Source organism: Hyperolius riggenbachi, chromosome 1 (genome assembly GCF_040937935.1).
Source record: "Hyperolius riggenbachi isolate aHypRig1 chromosome 1, aHypRig1.pri, whole genome shotgun sequence".
In the NCBI taxonomy this organism is placed as follows: Eukaryota; Metazoa; Chordata; class Amphibia; order Anura; family Hyperoliidae; genus Hyperolius; species Hyperolius riggenbachi.
The window spans coordinates 269,505,891-269,526,159 of record NC_090646.1 but is presented as its reverse complement, the minus strand read 5'-3'; the positions used below and the strand labels follow the sequence as shown (position 1 = coordinate 269,526,159).

The following is a 20,269-nucleotide window of genomic DNA, read 5'->3' as shown; positions in this document are numbered from 1 at the left end:
CTTGGCTCTCTGCCTCAACCTCACTGGGTCTACGCTCCTGTGCCCTCTCCTTCTAGGGACAATGATCACATCGTATTGTACTCTACTATTTGCTTAATAGATGTCTTGTTACTTCTTCAATGTTAATGTCTGTTAAGAGTTTACCTGTTTGATACGCCCTATGTTGAGGGCTTATGTAACCGATGTTATATTTTTTCAAAAAACTTAATAAAAGATTTTGAAACTAAAAATAGCAGCCATCCTCACCCAAGAAAAAAACGGATCCGTCTGCGTTTGCAGGGACCCATTTTTAAAACCTGAACGGAAGGTCCGGATCTGCTGCATTTTCACGCAACGGATCAGGACCACGGATACACGCAGGGGTAGTGAAAAGCAATGAGAAAACGCAACTCCATCTCCACAGGCAAAATCGTACCAAAAACGGATGACAAAACGGATAGCCTGAACTTTATGATTGGCCCAAAAAATTCTCCCACTACCTTCCTAATGACAGAGACGTTTTCTGTCCGTGTTTTGAGGTAAAAAACTGAACGGAAACTGATGCAAAACTGATGCACTTTTTATGAAAACGGATCAGTTTGCAGTCCGGTGGTACTTCCCCTGATCCCGCTCCTGCAACCGTGCCTAGTGTGGACCTAGCCTTATCATAAAGATTCCTTGGTGCCTCTACCTTTGTGACTGGCATAGTTATCAATCCTAGTATTCTTTTAACCAGTTTTAGTAAATTGGCCTCATCTGTTCAAAAATTACTTTTTATGTTTTTCATTTCTGTATTTCAGAATGTGAAGACCAAACTATTCCTCATTCTAATCTGCCAATAAAGCTATCAGTAATAATAGTGGTGCTGTAGAAATAATAGTATAATAATACAAACAATTTACATGGACAAACAAAAGTAACAAAAGTAACACCATTATGTAAAAACTAGTTTCATTAGACGCATCTCAAGAAAAAGCCTTAAATCTCATAAAATTACATTTTGTTATCATTAGTAAAGTGCATTACCATAGAAACAGTCATGCTTCTCTAGGCATACAAATGAAATCGCCGTTGGGAGACTTGGGCGCAGAATACAGACAGTATATGGCTTATCCTGCTGCTGCACAAGTCGTGGCGACGTTAATTACTATCCCCCCTCCAGGTCCGCGTGGAAAGTGGGGAATGATGTAATTTGGCTGCCAGCTAATGCGGGAGGCTGAATTACAGTGTTTTAAAAGTAACTTCAGCTCCGTCTTCTGAAAGCACCGAAGTTATTCACTGAGTGCCGCTATAGCTGTAATTCCTATTACTGTCTATGGTGGCGCCGGCTGCACCCAAATCTCCTGTGCTGTTATTACAGCGCTCGTTCTCTGGTACAGTGAGTCGCGCTACTGACGTAACTCGCGTTGCTGCATGTGGAAGTGGCGGTAATACTGCCGTGCGCTATATGTGCATGGCAGTATTACCGACATGTAATGAATCTACCCCTTTGTCTTTTCTCTAACGCCGCTGGGATGCCTGTACCCATAATCCTATGGCATGTACAAGATCATGTAACATACGTGTCACTGGTTCACAGGGTACAGGTACCCGATGATGGAGAGAAGACACAGGAGCAGCATGCCAGTGGGCATGTGAATGCAAGCTCTACAGCCAACACTGTGCACGGCCTGGGGGTAGCACATTAGACAGAGGAGACCTGGGGCCTGGCAGGCTGCTCCATAGATTTTCAGTAGATTTCATGCTGAAATCTATGGAAATACAAGGTGTAGCAGTAATAGATCCCTCTCTGATCAGATTTCAATCAGAGAGGGATCTACCTGATGGTCAAATCTGGTGGCCATCTATTAGTGTATTGCCACCCTAACTGTACTTTATGCAAGGGTTACTGCTTTCACCCCTAAAGGTGGCCACTAATGATACAATTTGCTCAACAATCAATTACAAACGATTCTTCGTATGAACGATCGTAAATGATCGTTTGGGACCACTAATGGACAAAAACCTCCCAACCAATCAGATCAGATTGTTGGGATCAAACCAAAATTCGGAGTAAAAAAAGTGAGAGTCTGAGTACTAAACAAATGTACTGTAGATGCTTCAAAGCTTGAATCAGGAATTCATAAATGAAAGAAAATGCTGGTGAGTTAAAGGATAACTGAAGTGAGAAAGGCTTGAAGGCTGCCATATTTATTTGCTTTTAAACAATACCAGTTGTCTGGTTGTCCTGCTGATCTATTTGGCTGCAGTAGTGCCCGAATAACACCAGAAACAAGTATGAAGCTAATCTTGTCAGATCTGACAATGTCAGAAACACCTGATCTGCTGCATGCTTGTTCAGGGTCTATGGCTAAAAGTATCATGCCTAATACACACGGTACGATTTTCCATGCGATAGATGGATCAGATAGATAAAATCTGTCATATCCGATATTGCTCCCGATCGTTTCCGCGCTCGATTTCTCATAGCGGTGAATGGAAAACGATAAGGAAAACGAATGAAGATAAGAGAATGGAGCACAGAATCAAGTGCGGAATTGTGCGGGGAAAACGATCAGGTCGCAAAATCACAATCTTTCTATGTGTACCCAGCATTAGAGGCAGAGGATCAGCAGGACTGCCAGGCAACTGGTAAATAAATATGGCCGCCTCAATATCCCTTTCCCTTCAGTTTTCCTTTAAAGAGAACCCGAAGTGGGATTTAATTATGTTACTGGGGCACAGAGGCTGGTTGTGCACACTAAGACCAGCCTCCGTTGCCCCATAGTGTGCCTCCAGGACCCCCTTGCGTGCCGCTATACCCCCCGCAGTGCTGGCGACACACAGCGTGTCGCCAGCACAATGTTTACCTATGCGCTGTCAGTCAGCGCCGCTCCCCTGCCTCCTCCGCATCGGCGCTACCCGCCCGCGTCACTTCCCTCCTATCAGCGGGAGGGAAGGGACAGGCGGGTAGCGCCGATGCGGGGGAGGCGGGGGAGCGGCACTGACAGACAGCGCTTAGGTAAACATTGTGCTGGCGACACGCTGCATGTCGCCAGCACTGCGGGGGGTATAGCGGCGCGCAGGGTGGTCCTGGAGGCACACCATGGGGCAACGGAGGCTGGTCTTAGTGTGCACAACCAGCCTCTGTGCCCCACTAACATAATTAAATCCCACCTCGGGTTCTCTTTAAGGATATTAGTGAGAAGCATAAACTTTATTTTATGAATAAAAATACTCAGGACTGCTGTGGGTAGAATAATTGGAAGCAGACTTTGTGTGTCAGTGAAGGCATCTGACATATATTATTTCCATTCATGTTGATTTATGTCCAGGAAGTGATATCTTTCATGTATGTATTTGTGCTGTCAGTGACTCCCTACTGCCTGGTAATTCTATCCTGTGATGCAGCAAGTATGCTCCATATTTGGGGATTCCCACAGCAGTGTAATGACATCACCAATCACAAGTGTATGACTACACAGAATGGAACGTATGGAACTTAACTGCACAGTATCTCAATTGATGTATTAAAGCCAGTCTGCAAAGAAATCTAAAGTAGTAGGATGAATTGCAGGTATTGGGATCAGGTGATACAGTACAATATTGACAGGTATACTCAATAGACTCTTTTTATGAATCATGGTAATGGTATAACGAGCAGGATAATATGAACTAAACAACCACTAACTAAACAATCTTTTCGTACAATCTTAATGTACAATCTTACCAAATCTATGTAGTAAAAGTAAACGGATATTTTAGGTAGTCCCTCATATTACATAGAAATGTTATGTTAACATTGTACAAATAAGACTGTATCATTAGTGAGCACCTTTAACCTCCTTGCCGGTTATCCCGAGCTGAATTCGGGGTATGCCGACGCGGAGGATTTCTCAGGCCCTGGTGGGCCGATTTGCATAATTTTTTTTTTGTTACATGCAGCTAGCACTTTACTAGCTGCGTGTAACATCCGCTCGCCGCCGATCCATCACGCCGCCCCCCCCCCCCAGACCCTTTGCGCAGCCTGGCCAATTAGTGCCAGGCAGCGCTAAGGGGTGGATCGGGACTCCTCTGTGCGCCATGAGGTAGATGACGTCATCCTGATCGTCGCCATAGCGATGGGGAAAGCCAAAAAGGAAATCCCGTTCTGAACGGGATTTCCTGTTTGCGCTGATCGCCGGAGGCGATCGGAGGGGGTGGGGGTGATGCCGCTGCACAGCGGCTATCATGTAGCTAGCGATAGGCTAGCTACATTATTTTAAAAAAAAATTAAAAGGTGCTGCGCCGCCCCCTGGCGATTTTTTTGGGAACGCCAGAGGGGTTAAAGTACATTTGCCATTAGAAAGCTACAGAGACTGTCATCTTGGCCTTCTGGTACAACCAATGCTGGCTGCTTGCCTATAATACTTTTTTCCACACTTACCTGAAACAAGTACACAGATCAGATGTTCTGACACTCCTCTGACAATCCTAATCTGTATACTAGGAAAGTGACTCAAGAAGCAGCAGGTGAGATGTTAGTAGTTTTAGACAGAGGTCAATATGGCAGCCACCATAACTCTTTAACGGCATGTGTACTTTAACCACGGCAAAGCAGAACAAGGGGTGGGCAGCAGAAAGGTGCACACAGCTTGCTTAGCAGAGGTTTCTTGGCAAATGACCAACCCAGGGCTGGATCTACCATAAGGCACATCACGTGCCTACAGGCGCCAGATGATATAAAGGCGGCTCACTCCCCTACTTCTTCCCTATGTAGAGCCTCGATGAGAGTGTAAATGAGAAGTTACTGACCTGTTCTTGGCATTCCACAAACGAGATCTCCCTTCAGTCGGGGGAACCTCTAGCTACTTAATACTGAGGGTATTTCTAGCTACCTAATACTTGGGGGCACTACTAGCTACTTAATATTGAAGATACCTCTGTCTACCTAATACTAAGGGGCACATGTAGCTACCTATGACAGGCAAGGGAATTAAGGGAAAAGTGACAGCTGGGCTAGCCAGCACACTGCGATGCAGTTTGGTGGGGTTTGTGGGATCATGGTGGGTAAAGTCTAAGGTGCCTATGTGCCTATAGGCTCCTGTGATGTAAGTCCGGACCTGGAGCAACCATAAAACAGGTGAATGGGATAAGTGAAATTCTTACCAAAATGCTGGCAAACTCCTATGCCAACCTCTATGGTGCAATCACACACCTCACATACATCTAACCTCAACCTATACAATTAAACAGTCTTCAACCCTACCTAATCCTTTGATCTATATACTAACTTAATACAATGTTTTGCCCTAACTGTTAAGCCTAGCCATTATTGTAGAAGTAGTCCGTTTACCCCCTTATTCACTTGTGTTTGTATCCCTCCTGGTTGTCTCCATAACCTACCCAGAAGCTTTGCACAGCCCACCCCACCCCCTGTGACCCCTCTTGAGTTGGCAGCTTGAAGTCTCCTTACTAAATCAGTAGAACAGAACATTTGGCTTCAGAAGTCTCATATAACACAAAAATATAATGTATAGGCATTTGGCTTACCATGAGCATTAACAGTAAGCGAGACAAACAAAATCCTAAGCAGGAGGCTTAAAGTGAGCTCCAGCCACTTTTGTGAGATGAATTGGCAAAATAAATACTGTATTGTAAACAACATTGGGGTCAATTTAGTAGACAGCCACCATAGCTTGTTTCAAAATACTCACAGTTTATGAGAAAATCAAGTGTGCGAAATAGCTTTGTAAAAGCCTATGTATACTAAAATTTCTGGATCATATCTGCCTAAAGATCAAGTCATTACTAATTATGCTGGAAGAGATTAAGATTTTTTCACTGAGCCAACAAACATGAAAAAGGCCAAAAGGAAGCTTGACTCCTGCTAAACGGCTCTAATTAAAAGCTATTTCAAATTGACATTCCACATGTCAGAGGAGGAAGATGGGATGTGTGTTTAGGGATAGAGCAGAAATGTTGCTCTCTGCATATTCCAACATCACAACACAGCATGTAACAGAAAAAGAAGCATCTATGCAACATAACATCTAATATGCCTGACTGATCATCATAATGAGAGATGGTCAGTGAGATGCTAATTACTGTGACTTACATGCATGTTTCATGCAGACTGAATGAAGGCAAGCTTGAAAGTTGTGCAGAAGAGGTGTGTACTTTGCTGATGCAACATTCACTGGCAGACATTCTGGCTCTAGCCAAACTTCTGTGCATCACCTTATTACCGATGCATATTATATTCACTGAGGCTCAGTCTCCTTAGGCTTTGAGCAGGCTTCAGGGGCATAGCTACAGGAAAGTAGCCCCTGTGACCGCAGGAGGGCCCAGAGCTTTAAGGGGGTCCCAATTACTACCTCACTCCCTCCAATAAAGGGGTCCATCCTTCAGGTGTTTTGTGGTTGCACTTGTCATGGGTGTGACATTTATGATGACACTTGCACGATGGCCCTCCGGCTGTGAGGGTCATTAGGAGTAGGCAATAGTAAGTGGAGGGGCATCAAAGTTTTACTGGGGGCCCCATGATTTGTAGTTAAGCTCCTGGCAGGCTTCAAAGCTTAAAGTATCTAAAATGCTCCATGCATTGCCCTTGTGTCCAATGCCCTACCTAGACAACCCCAGGACTCCCTAGCTACTGCCACCCCCCTCTCCACACACACAGATACAATGGCCATATGTTCCTGAGAGCCATCGCTAAAGCCTGCTATACACTGGCAGACCTTTTTCCCGATGTGCCCAAAAGGTAAATCCTTCTCTAATCAACATCTAGTCGGAGAGAGGTCTATCACTACCACATACTGTATATCGATTGTTAATAGATTCCAGCACGAATTAGTACATTAGTATTAAAGCAGCAATCACTCTCACTCACCTCTCCCCGTGCTGCCGTCATCTCCCAATACCTTGTGACCCAACGGCATGTACACATTCACGTATGTACACCACTGGCTCATGGGGACATGATGGCAGCACAGAGGAGGGAGCTCTGTTTTATTGAGTCAACACCAACCTAAAGTCACATCAATCTATGACGGACATGGTCTAAGTGGAGCTTCTGGAAGCTCTTCTACAGAATGCAAGAGAGGTTGTCCATATGATATGAAAGGAGCCATTTTTGGCAACCATACAGATGGGCATGCTCCTTGCTCAAGCCGGCTATTCCTGAACTAGCCCAAGATGCATGGAAATCTAACAAGATGTCACCTTTATAGAATGCTTCATGCAGAAAGAATTTATAAAGAAGTAGAAGGAAATTTTCACTTCAGGCCCCTGAGTATATCAGGACAGAAGGAAGAGGGAAAGAAAACTCAGGCTATATTTGAAAACCGGCTTGCTTTATCTGTGTAGCAGTATGATAGATAACTACCCTACAACCAGCACCACCATGCTATTTGCAGACCGTGTGATTGTGAAGTTTTTCAGTAGCAGAATACATTTCATGCTGCCAATACCATCATGGCTGCACAGCTGATGTCATCATCTCCTGCTGGTGGGAGATAGTTGTTTCCTCCCAAAGGGCAGAAAGGTCGGCATTAAAGATTTAAAGGATCCTGCCACATTGACAGATACGAATAATACATGCCTTCCTGAATTTTGTAAGTATTATCTGTTGGACTGGCAGCAGGTAAAGCTCTATTAGGACACAGGACTGTGAAGTACACATCTGTCCACAGGACCGTGAAGTACACCTTTTCTGAAAATTTGTCAGGAAGTGTTAATTATTGTCCTTCAAAACTACCTCCCAGTGTGGATTGTATGGAGTCACTACAGTACATGTATTCTGATTTGGCACTGTCCTTATGCTCATAACCCTGACTGATTGGAAACCCCAGCTGTCCAACAATAGCTGTCCAAAAGTGATTATGTCATCTATGTTTATTGTATTGGTTCACTGGATTGCTACTACAATGTTTCCAGCAGACGACGTGCGCATTTACAGTTGCAGTGAAGCATACTTCTATGAACTGTACGCTTCACTGTATACGTCACATCACACTTGTAACACGCAATGCAACTTTTTAACCCTGTTGCCTTGCAATCCTATTTTTTAGAATGCACAACACAGCGTGCATAATGTGAGAGGACCCTTAGGACTCTTTCACATCAAAAATCACAAACTGTTAATGCAAGATGCAATCTCAAATGCAAACGCATTTTGTGTTTAGTGATTTTCACTATGTTGGGCTCACTTGAAACACAGGAAAAATGCAGCAGAACTATGCTTGCCTTTTTAGAAAATTGAAAAAGCATTCAGTATGAATGCATTACCACGATTCCAATTATAATTATACTGTACTTGTGTTTGAAAAATAGTAAGCCTTTTCAAATAGGGACGGATCTGGGGGGGGGGGGGGGGGGCAAGCGGGTATCTTGACCCAGGCGCAGTTTGTTGGATTCTTAAAAAGGCGGCAAAATGAATGGCAGTTTAGGCGCCAAAGCCTGACCTTGCCCCAGGCGCAACTTGGTCTTGATCCGTCCCTGTTTTCAAAAACAAAAGCGGAACTCAGCTGGTGTTAAGAGCCTCTGTAAAGGGCCTCTTTTCCATTGGCAGTTGAACTGCTCATTTGTCAGGCAGTACAGCCTCCTGACTGCTGGCTACAAGCGCCATTTGGCTGCAATTGGCAGCATTTGGTAACGCCAGGTGTGTGACACCCCTGGTCTTACCAAATGTTCATGGTTTATTTATGGCCTGCCTTTACTGGTCTCTTTCAAATGGGCAGCTGAAGGTGGTAAGTTCCCTGCCTGTCAGCTGCTCCTGTTCACCACCCAGGTGCTTGCTAGTGATCAGCATGGGCGGTGGACAGGCAGTCCCTCATACATTGCATCTGAGCACGGCCATCCTTGGACGCGACATGAGATTTTTTTTTACTGCAGAGTGACGCCACTGTGTGTCAAGCATCAGGGCCGGTTCAAATAACAATTGGGCCCTAGGGCAAAATTACCCTGTAGGCCCCCCAACAGACACCCCCGACCAAAAAGCGTCATTAGAGGCCCTTTGTTGCGGCCAAATGTCCCTCCTGGGCCCCTGAGCTGGCTACTGACCCTCCTCCAATCAACTCCCAACTTAACAGACTCTGCAGAGTCCCTGGGAAGCAAAAGTTAAGATGGGGGGGCACCTTGGGGGCCCCTACAGGCTCTGGGGCCCTAGGGTAATTGCCCATTTTTTCCTGTGGCAGCTCCAGCCCTGTCAAGCATGACGCAGTGTGAATTCACCACCTTCAGCTGCCCATTTAAAAGAGACCAGTAAAGTCAGACTATGAACCATGACAAACAATATCAAAGCCATAGTATGAAGATTTCAAGGCTCTGCAGTTTGTGTGCTCTGGCCACGTACTGATGTCCAAAAACTGTGTAAAAAATATATACTTTCCAAACTAAGGCATCAAAAGTAGTACCTATTCTTTGCTTAAAGAGTTAGATTTTTCTGGCATGGGTAAATTATTCTGCAGTAAAGCAAAATACACAATGAAGCTGTTGCATTCTACTTTACAAGGTGTATTTTTCTCTTTTGAGCCACCTTTTAATATGCTGCGATTAGTGCTATACGTAGTACTATGAGACCTTCAGTAGAGCATATGCCTTGCATGATAAAATAGGGGTGATGTATGCCGTGTACAAAGCTCACCATTCTGTCTGGCAGTGCAGACAATTACTAGTGTTCTTCTGATTTGAAATTTGCCAATGGCTGAGTACACAATCACACACTTCACTAGGCATGTCATGGCACCTCATTAAAGCGGAATATAACCCTGCATTTCAACTTTGCTCTAAAACATTATTTACAGTATATTATATGCAACCAGCATTTTTTTTTTACTAGGCCAGCATTGGAAGGGTTACACAGGGCTTTAAAGTCCCTGGAGATTTTTGCAGACGCATCCGAACTTGAGTTAGATACTTTTTGTTTACACAAATGTATCTAAGTGTTTATTGTGACTCATCTCTCTCACGGAGAAGGAGTTGGAGGACAGCCAAAGAGTGTGTAACATTTCTAAATATATACATATAACTAAATAGAATGTAACTATCTGAACGTCTGCTCGGAACTTAAAACCTCTGTGTTTAACCCTTCCAATGCTGGTCTAGTAAAAAAAAAAATGCTTTTTGCATATAATATGCTGTAAATAATGTTTTAGAGCAAAGTTGAAATGCGGGGTTATATTCCGCTTTAACCTGAGCTTCAGATGCAACATTCGACCAGTGTTTACCCATAGATCTTCATTCTTTCCCCACAGGGGCTAGCTCCACACAGATGGGGGGTTCTGCACACTAGTGGCACTTTGCCAGACATAGCAGAAAATCTGCATGCTTTTCTGCATCAAACACCCTGGCGACCATGCTCTAAGGATGGTATCCATGTGAATGATATGCCTTTTATTTAGTCCCTGTTTCTGTAATGTCACTTTTGTTGTTTACATGTCACATAGTCTAATGTTTATTATAAGTTAAATATTGCTGGGTATGTTTAATTTCATAAATATGTGGAAACTCTGAAGTTCAAATATGTCCTGTGTAAGTCAGTTCAAGGAAAATGTTCATAAAGCGCCAGCTAAAGGTCGGACACATTTGGTAACAGCGTGGCATGCTTGGGAACAGAAACTCAGCTTTTGCTCTGACCTAGTTAAAAGACATTTTTGTCTGTTACCCGTGAGTATACGCAATTAAGCGACTGCAGAGATTCTAATCCCACATGTTCAGCTGCATTCCCACATACTTCCTAAGCCCAAACTCAAATTGAGTGCGTAATCGACATATCTGTTCTGAGCTAAGCACGCGCTCTGCCAGGCTATCATTCAGAAAATGTACTAGTATAAGTATGGAACAGCTTTTCCTGACCTTTTCTATGTATCAGAGAAATATTCCATCAGCCACTACAGTAACACAAAGCTGTGTGCGACAAAGCATTAACTCATCATGAAAACTGCGACTGATAACTAAACACGAACTCCAAACGGCATCCACCAACTTCACATTTTACAAGCATAACGCTGTTTTTATGTTAAAGGAAAATTCTACTTTTGTTGAGAAAATGCAGTCTAGAAATTGCAAGAGTTCTTGTCAAACCTTTTCAGATCGATTACTTTGTTTTTTATGTGCAAAAGAAACTGGCGTAGTGTCAGGGCCCTTTCACACCGGCGCGGTGCAGCATATTGCCGCAGCCTAATGTATCCCTATGGGAAAGTTCATACTTCCCACGTTGCGGTACCCTGCGCCGGAAGTGCCTAATCTAATGCTAGCGCAGACAAGAAACCCAGAAGCCAATGTTTTGGGGCCATGCCGGATATCCTTATCAAGGCAAGATTGCTCAACGGTACAATTCTGTATGCCTTGTACCAATGGAGAAGTCACAGGTGAATTCAACTCTATGCACTTACAATCATGATGTATAGCGTGAGTGCGGCTGCTGCAGTGCATAGAGGTGAATTAAACTGCTACTTCTCTATTTTTGGTACAGTTATGAGCAGGGGTGGACTGACCATTCGGGCACTCGGGCATGGACCGAGGGCCTGTGGCCGGTAGGGGACCTGCCCCGGCGCCCTTCAGATTCAGAGGTTTGGGTGCTGTGCTGCTTGGTTTGGGCGCTGGCTGTGGTGCCGACAGGGCCCCCCGCTAGCCCTGCAGAGTTGCGAGCGGAGCTAGCCACCACCCAAAACAAGCAGCACCCAAAACTCCCACCTAAGCAAGCAGCACCCAAAACTCCCACCCAAAGCAAGCAGCACCCAAACCACCCTCCCATGCACCCAAACCGACCTTCCAGCACCCAAACCACCCTCCCACCCTCCCAGCACCCAAACCACCCACCCAGCACCCAAACCACCCTCCCAGCACCCAAACCACCCACCAAGCACCCAAACCACCCACCCAGCACCCAAACCACCCTCCCTCCCACCCAGCACCCAAACAACCCAAAGGATTTCATGTGTGGGAGCTAACAGTTCTTGCATTTCATGTGTCGGAGAAAATGATTGTTGCATTTCATGTGTCGGAGATAACGGTTCTTGCATTTCATGCGTAGGAGCTAACGGTTTTTGCATTTCATGTGTCGGAGGTAATGGTTGCTGCATTTATTTATTTGATGGTCATAGTGGATAAATTTTAATTAGTAAACGTTCATTTTGAACATAGTGAAGAGAAATTTTGTAACAAGTGTAGGTTATGTGGGTGGGGCTGTGTGTGAATGGGGCTTGAGGATGGGTGGGTGTGGCTTGCAAGTGTACGGGGCCCCATAATCTCCTATTGCCCGTGGGCCCCATGAGTTGTCAGTTCTCCCCTGGTTATGAGCAACAGACAGACTTGTGCCATTAACAGGGCAGGATTTCTGGAAAGGCCACAAAGGCCCAGACCTTGGGTGGTTGCAGCCGCAGAGGGAACCTGAACATGACAGAGGGGTTGCTTCATATGAAAGAGAAGGCTTACAATGGGGAGCAACACATAAAAAAGGGAAACTGATGCCCAAGAGAACTGTTCCTGAAAGATAGGGACTACAGTACATGGATGATACACATACAAGAGGGTGTTGCATATGTAATGGGAGGGACGCTGCTTCACATGAAAGGGAAGCCTCAACATACTCGGCCTAAGGGCACAAAAATTATAAATCTGCCCTTGGCCATTGAGCAATCTTGCCTTGATAAAGAGACAGAGCATGGTCCCAAAACATTGACTTCTGGGAGTAGCAGTTTTTTGATGATTGATTCTCATGGGAGGTGTCATCCTCCTGAATTCAATAGCAGTGAGATGAGTCGGCACCACAAAAATTGAACTTATAGCTCTTTTATTGTGAAATACAAGCTTTGCATATCAGAATAAAAGAGCTTTAAGTTCAATGTTGGCGGTGTCGACCCATCTCTTTGCTATTGGATTTGTGTACCCCTGGAGGCATTGGGGTAGGGGTCTGGGCACATTGCCACATTCATCTGTGCTCCTTCACTGTCTATCCTGAATTCACTGAGCATTCCTACCAAGTACAGTGTGATCACCATTAGAGGGTATGAGACATTAATCCTACATTTTGCTGCCTATCTATGAATTAGTTCTGGTATAACAAAGCCTCCTGCTCTGTGCAGCCAGGTACTCCTGTATTGGTACAATGGTTTCTCAATAAACTGGTTCTATGTGAGAGTAAGAATGGTAGTAAATGCAGCTTTATACATTCAATACGTTTGCTACATATCACCACTTCCTTGTCATATTTATAAAAAGGCAAAAAGTGGTGCAGTGCAAAAAATAAGTACTGTGCAGCAGAAAAAAAGTGTCAGGAGGCGTATTCTCCCATTGACTTGCATTGACAAACAGGGCCAAATTTCAGCAAAAGCCACATAGGCCAAGGCCTGTGGGAATCTTCTGCCCAAGGGGGTAGCTAGATATGTAAAAAGAGGTTGCTGCATTTGGAAGAAAACACTGTAAATGGGACATGAATGGGAAACAACACATGTAAGAGAGAGCGAGAGAGAGAGAGAGAGAGAGAGAGAGAGAGAGAGAGAGAGAGAGAGAGAGAGAGAGAGAGAGAGAGAGAGAGAGAGAGAGAGAAGGAGAGAAAGAGAGAGAGAGGGGCTGCTACACAAGGGGCAGTACATGAAAGAGAGGGGTTGCGGTACAAGGGGCAGTACATGGAAGAGAGGAGCTGTTGTACAAGGGGTAGTACATGGAAGAGAGGGGCTGCTGTACAGGGGACAGTACATGGAAGAGAGGGGCTGCGGTACAAGGGGCAGTACATGGAAGAGAGGGGCTGCTGTACAAGGGGCAGTACATGGAAGAGAGGGGCTGCTGTACAAGGGGCAGTACATGGAAGAGAGGAGCTGTTGTACAAGGGGCAGTACATGGAAGAGAGGGGCTGCTGTACAGGGGACAGTACATGGAAGAGAGGGGCTGCGGTACAAGGGGCAGTACATGGAAGAGAGAAGCTGCTGTACAAGGGGCAGTACATGGAAGAGAGGAGCTGTTGTACAAGAAAGAAGTAACAGAGGCGCCAAAGTAGGGTAAAATATATTAAAAACCGTCTAAAAGGAAGGAAATGGGTGGATTCACCTCCTTCAGGTATTTAAATGACCAGACCGTATGAGCCGTTTAAGGCCAAAACATTTTAATTCATAACAATTCTCCAAAAATTGCTGCAACGCATTTCACGGGCCAAGCATCCCGCTTCATCAGGCAATTATACAAGGAGAACTCAGTAGTAGATCAATCTCTCTGCTAGAGCGCCTCTGTTGTACAAGGGGCAGTACATGGAAGAGAGGGGCTGCTGTACAAGGCGCAGTACATGAAAGAGAGGGGCTGCTGGGCAAGGGGCAATACATGGAAGAGAGGAGCTGCTGTACCAGGGGCAGTACATGGAAGAGAGGGGCTGCTGTACAAGGGGCAGTACATGGAAGAGAGGGGCTGCTGTACAAGGGACAGTACATAGAAGAGAGGGGCTGCTGTAGAAGGGGCAGTACATGGAAGAGAGGAGCTGCTGTACAAGGGGCAGTACATGGAAGAGAGGGGCTGCTGTACAGGGAGGCAGTACATGGAAGAGATGGGTTGCTGTACAAGGGGCAGTACATGGAAGAGAGGGGCTGCTGTACAAGGGGCAGTACATGGAAGAGAGGGGCTGCTGTACAAGGGGCAGTACATGAAAGATATGGGCTGCTGTACAAGGGGCAGTACATGGAAGAGAGGGGCTGCTGTACAAGGGGCAGTACATGGAAGAGAGGGGCTGCTGTACAAGGGACAGTACATGGAAGAGAGGGGCTGCTGTAGAAGGGGCAGTACATGGAAGAGAGGAGCTGCTGTACAAGGGGCAGTACATGGAAGAGAGGGGCTGCTGTACAGGGAGGCAGTACATGGAAGAGAGGGGCTGCTGTACAAGGGGCAGTACATGGAAGAGAGGGGCTGCTGTACAAGGGGCAGTACATGGAAGAGAGGGGCTGCTGTACAAGGGGCAGTACATGAAAGATAGGGGCTGCTGTACAAGGGGCAGTACATGGAAGAGAGAAGCTGCTGAACAAGGTCAGTACATGGAAGAGAGGGGCTGCTGTACAAGGGACAGTACATGGAAGAGAGGGGCTGCTGTAGAAGGGGCAGTACATGGAAGAGAGGAGCTGCTGTACAAGGTGCAGTACATGGAAGAGAGGGGCTGCTGTACAAGGGGCAGTACATGAAAGATAGGGGCTGCTGTACCAGGGGCAGTACATGAAAGAGAGGGGCTGCTGGGCAAGGGGCAGTACATGGAAGAGAGGGGCTGCTGTACAGGGGGCAGTACATGGAAGAGAGGGGCTGCTGTACAAGGGGCAGTACATGGAAGAGAGGGGCTGCTGTACAGGGGGCAGTACATGGAAGAGAGGGGCTGCTGTACAATGGACAGTACATGGAATAGAGGGGCTGCTGTACAATGGACAGTATATGGAAGAGAGGGGCTGCTGTACAAGCGGCAGTATATGGAAGAGAGGGGCTGCTGTACCGGGGCAGTACATGGAAGAGAGGGGCTGCTGTACAAGCGGCAGTATATGGAAGAGAGTGGCTGCTGTACAAGCGGCAGTATATGGAAGAGAGGGGCTGCTGTACATGGGGCAGTACATGGAAGAGAGGGGCTGCTGTACAAGGGGCAGTACATGGAAGAGAGGGGCTGCTGTACAAGGGGCAGTACATGGAAGAGAGGGGCTGCTGTACAAGGGGCAGTACATGGAAGAGAGGGGCTGCTGTACAAGGGACAGTACATGGAAGAGAGGGGCTGCTGTAGAAGGGGCAGTACATTGAAGAGAGGAGCTGCTGTACAAGGGGCAGTACATGGAAGAGAGGGGCTGCTGTACAAGGGACAGTACATGGAAGAGAGGGGCTGCTGTAGAAGGGGCAGTACATGGAAGAGAGGAGCTGCTGTACAAGGGGAAGTACATGGAAGAGAGGGGCTGCTGTACAGGGAGGCAGTACATGGAAGAGAGGGGCTGCTGTACAAGGGGCAGTACATGGAAGAGAGGGGCTGCTGTACAAGGGACAGTACATGGAAGAGAGGGGCTGCTGTACAAGGGGCAGTACATGAAAGATAGGGGCTGCTGTACAAGGGGCAGTACATGGAAGAGAGGGGCTGCTGTACAAGGGGCAGTACATGGAAGAGAGGGGCTGCTGTACAAGGGACAGTACATGGAAGAGAGGGGCTGCTGTAGAAGGGGCAGTACATGGAAGAGAGGAGCTGCTGTACAAGGGGCAGTACATGGAAGAGAGGGGCTGCTGTACAGGGAGGCAGTACATGGAAGAGAGGGGCTGCTGTACAAGGGGCAGTACATGGAAGAGAGGGGCTGCTGTACAAGGGGCAGTACATGGAAGAGAGGGGCTGCTGTACAAGGGGCAGTACATGAAAGATAGGGGCTGCTGTACAAGGGGCAGTACATGGAAGAGAGAAGCTGCTGAACAAGGTCAGTACATGGAAGAGAGGGGCTGCTGTACAAGGGACAGTACATGGAAGAGAGGGGCTGCTGTAGAAGGGGCAGTACATGGAAGAGAGGAGCTGCTGTACAAGGGGCAGTACATGGAAGAGAGGGGCTGCTGTACAAGGGGCAGTACATGAAAGATAGGGGCTGCTGTACCAGGGGCAGTACATGAAAGAGAGGGGCTGCTGGGCAAGGGGCAGTACATGGAAGAGAGGAGCTGCTGTACAGGGGGCAGTACATGGAAGAGAGGGGCTGCTGTACAAGGGGCAGTACATGGAAGAGAGGGGCTGCTGTACAGGGGACAGTACATGGAAGAGAGGGGCTGCTGTACAAGGGGCAGTACATGGAAGAGACGAGCTGCTGTACAATGGACAGTACATGGAATAGAGGGGCTGCTGTACAATGGACAGTATATGGAAGAGAGGGGCTGCTGTACAAGCGGCAGTATATGGAAGAGAGGGGCTGCTGTACCAGGGGCAGTACATGGAAGAGAGGGGCTGCTGTACAAGCGGCAGTATATGGAAGAGAGTGGCTGCTGTACAAGCGGCAGTATATGGAAGAGAGGGGCTGCTGTACAAGGGGCAGTACATGGAAGAGAGGGGCTGCTGTACAAGGGGCAGTACATGGAAGAGAGGGGCTGCTGTACAAGGGGCAGTACATGGAAGAGAGGGGCTGCTGTACAAGGGGCAGTACATGGAAGAGAGGGGCTGCTGTACAAGGAGCAGTACATGGAAGAGAGAAGCTGCTGAACAAGGGGCAGTACATGGAAGAGAGGAGCTGCTGTACAAGGGGCAGTACATGGAAGAGAGGGGCTGCTGTACAGGGAGGCAGTACATGGAAGAGAGGGGCTGCTGTACAAGGGGCAGTACATGGAAGAGAGGGGCTGCTGTACAAGGGGCAGTACATGGAAGAGAGGGGCTGCTGTACAAGGGGCAGTACATGAAAGATAGGGGCTGCTGTACAAGGGGCAGTACATGGAAGAGAGAAGCTGCTGAACAAGGTCAGTACATGGAAGAGAGGGGCTGCTGTACAAGGGACAGTACATGGAAGAGAGGGGCTGCTGTAGAAGGGGCAGTACATGGAAGAGAGGAGCTGCTGTACAAGGGGCAGTACATGGAAGAGAGGGGCTGCTGTACAAGGGGCAGTACATGAAAGATAGGGGCTGCTGTACCAGGGGCAGTACATGAAAGAGAGGGGCTGCTGGGCAAGGGGCAGTACATGGAAGAGAGGAGCTGCTGTACAGGGGGCAGTACATGGAAGAGAGGGGCTGCTGTACAAGGGGCAGTACATGGAAGAGAGGGGCTGCTGTACAGGGGACAGTACATGGAAGAGAGGGGCTGCTGTACAAGGGGCAGTACATGGAAGAGACGAGCTGCTGTACAATGGACAGTACATGGAATAGAGGGGCTGCTGTACAATGGACAGTATATGGAAGAGAGGGGCTGCTGTACAAGCGGCAGTATATGGAAGAGAGGGGCTGCTGTACCAGGGGCAGTACATGGAAGAGAGGGGCTGCTGTACAAGCGGCAGTATATGGAAGAGAGTGGCTGCTGTACAAGCGGCAGTATATGGAAGAGAGGGGCTGCTGTACAAGGGGCAGTACATGGAAGAGAGGGGCTGCTGTACAAGGGGCAGTACATGGAAGAGAGGGGCTGCTGTACAAGGGGCAGTACATGGAAGAGAGGGGCTGCTGTACAAGGGGCAGTACATGGAAGAGAGGGGCTGCTGTACAAGGAGCAGTACATGGAAGAGAGAAGCTGCTGAACAAGGTCAGTACATGGAAGAGAGGGGGTGCTGTACAAGGGACAGTACATGGAAGAGAGGGGCTGCTGTAGAAGGGGCAGTATATGGAAGAGAGGAGCTGCTGTACAGGGGGCAGTACATGAAAGAGAGGGGCTGCTGGGCAAGGGGCAGTACATGGAAGAGAGGGGCTGCTGTACAGGGGACAGTACATGGAAGAGAGGGGCTGCTGTACAAGGGGCAGTACATGGAAGAGAGGGGCTGCTGTACAGGGGGTAGTACATGGAAGAGAGGGGCTGCTGTACAAGGGGCAGTACATGGAAGAGACGAGCTGCTGTACAATGGACAGTACATGGAATAGAGGGGCTGCTGTACAATGGACAGTATATGGAAGAGAGGGGCTGCTGTACAAGCGGCAGTATATGGAAGAGAGGGGCTGCTGTACCAGGGGCAGTACATGGAAGAGAGGGGCTGCTGTACAAGCGGCAGTATATGGAAGAGAGTGGCTGCTGTACAAGCGGCAGTATATGGAAGAGAGGGGCTGCTGTACAAGGGTCAGTACATGGAAGAGAGGGGCTGCTGTACAAGGGGCAGTACATGGAAGAGAGGGGCTGCTGTACAAGGGGGCCATGCATGAAAGAGAGGGGCTGCTGTACAAGGAGCAGTACATGGAAGAGAGGGGCTGCTGTATAAGGGGGCCATGCATGAAAGAGGGGGGCTGCTATGCAAGGGGCAGTACATGGAAGAGAGGGGCTGCTGTACAAGCATGGGAGAGGGCTGCAGGAGACAGAAAGTGGCTGCTTGGGATGGGAGGGTCTGCAGGAGAAAGAAGAGTGAGCCAACATATGGTGGGGCATATAAAATGTGATCTACGAGAGAATACAGTATAAATCTATCACTGTTGGCTACAGACTGTACATCTTTTTAGGGCTGTAAAGAAATTGGGAAGCTGCTGAGACAGTGAAAAGCATATTTGTGCTTTATAAATAGCTGTGGTTGCTATCATCTTTCAGCAATAGTGCACAATAAGAAAGAAAATAAGTGGCAAGTCCATCTTCTGCCATTTACCTTCCCTTTCCAAAGAGCAGGAACTTGCAAAAAGGTATAAAACGACAAACAATGCTCTCTTGGCTTATATGTAATATTTAGGCTCCCCCTTGTAGTCATATGCAAGCATCAAATTACCACGCGTTTCCTCTGATTTACTGCTTTCCTGTCACCATACTGTCTGTCCAGTTTAGTGCCAGTGACAGGCCAGGTGAAAGTAATCTGACAGGTTCTTCGGGTCGGGAAGGAATATCACATACAGTTTACACAATTCCACAGTGCAGACAATGCAAGTCACACTGTCACAGCTGGAGACCATGTTGTGAGCTTTACCAAAATTCACAAAAATAAAGCCAGCCGTTCCCTCGGTGCAGCATAGCACCACAGAAAAATGTAAATAACGTCTATAAAAATAGTAACTGTAATGATCCGTTCAGCTGGCTGCACAGGCAGACAGCTGTTTGACCATTCCTCTAGTCTGTGGGCTGCAGGTCTCTGGAAGAGAGACCTGTCTTTTCTTTGCAAGTTCCAGACCTGCTCTGCTGCTGAGGAATTTGCATACATTGGTTATGCAAATCACCTAGCTGCCTCCTTTGAAGGCTGGCAGTATGAAAACCCATGTTTTCCCAGAGTCCTTTGCTGGTCATTCCTTTATGGTTTGTTGAAACACTCCTAGAGTGTCAGCCGTGCTATTTCTTGTTAAAGTTATCTTAGAGTAATTCTTGGGACTGCACTAGGCAGTTTCCCTAGTGCAGTTAAATTGTTATCTGTTTTGTCTGTATTGCTTCACTGCTGCGATTGTCCTGTCGCCAACGGTGGGCGTCAGGAAATCGTTCTGTCTGTCTGGGGGTGCTAACCAGAGCAGCGGTTGCTACTGGTAGCCCCTTCTGTTCATCTTGCTTGGATCGCACTAGCCTCTAGCGGTAGCGGCTGTGGATCCTTCTGATCTATGTTCTTGGAGTGTAAGCTGGAGCAGCGGTTGCTACCGGCTACCTCATCTGTCTGTCGTGTTTGGATCGCACTAGCCTCTAGCGGTAGTGGCTGTGGATGCTTCTGATCTGCTTTCTTGGAGTATAGATGGAGCAGCGGTTGCTACCTGCTATCTCATCTGTCTGTCTTGC

General features: G+C 47.3%; 1 protein-coding gene across 2 annotated transcripts in view; it reads right to left on the bottom strand.

Moving 5' to 3' along the window:
* LOC137505650 (protein Shroom3-like) overlaps positions 1-20,269 on the bottom strand; it is a 127,868-nt gene that overhangs the window by 33,823 nt on the left and 73,776 nt on the right. The gene's annotated exons all lie outside the window — the stretch shown is intronic.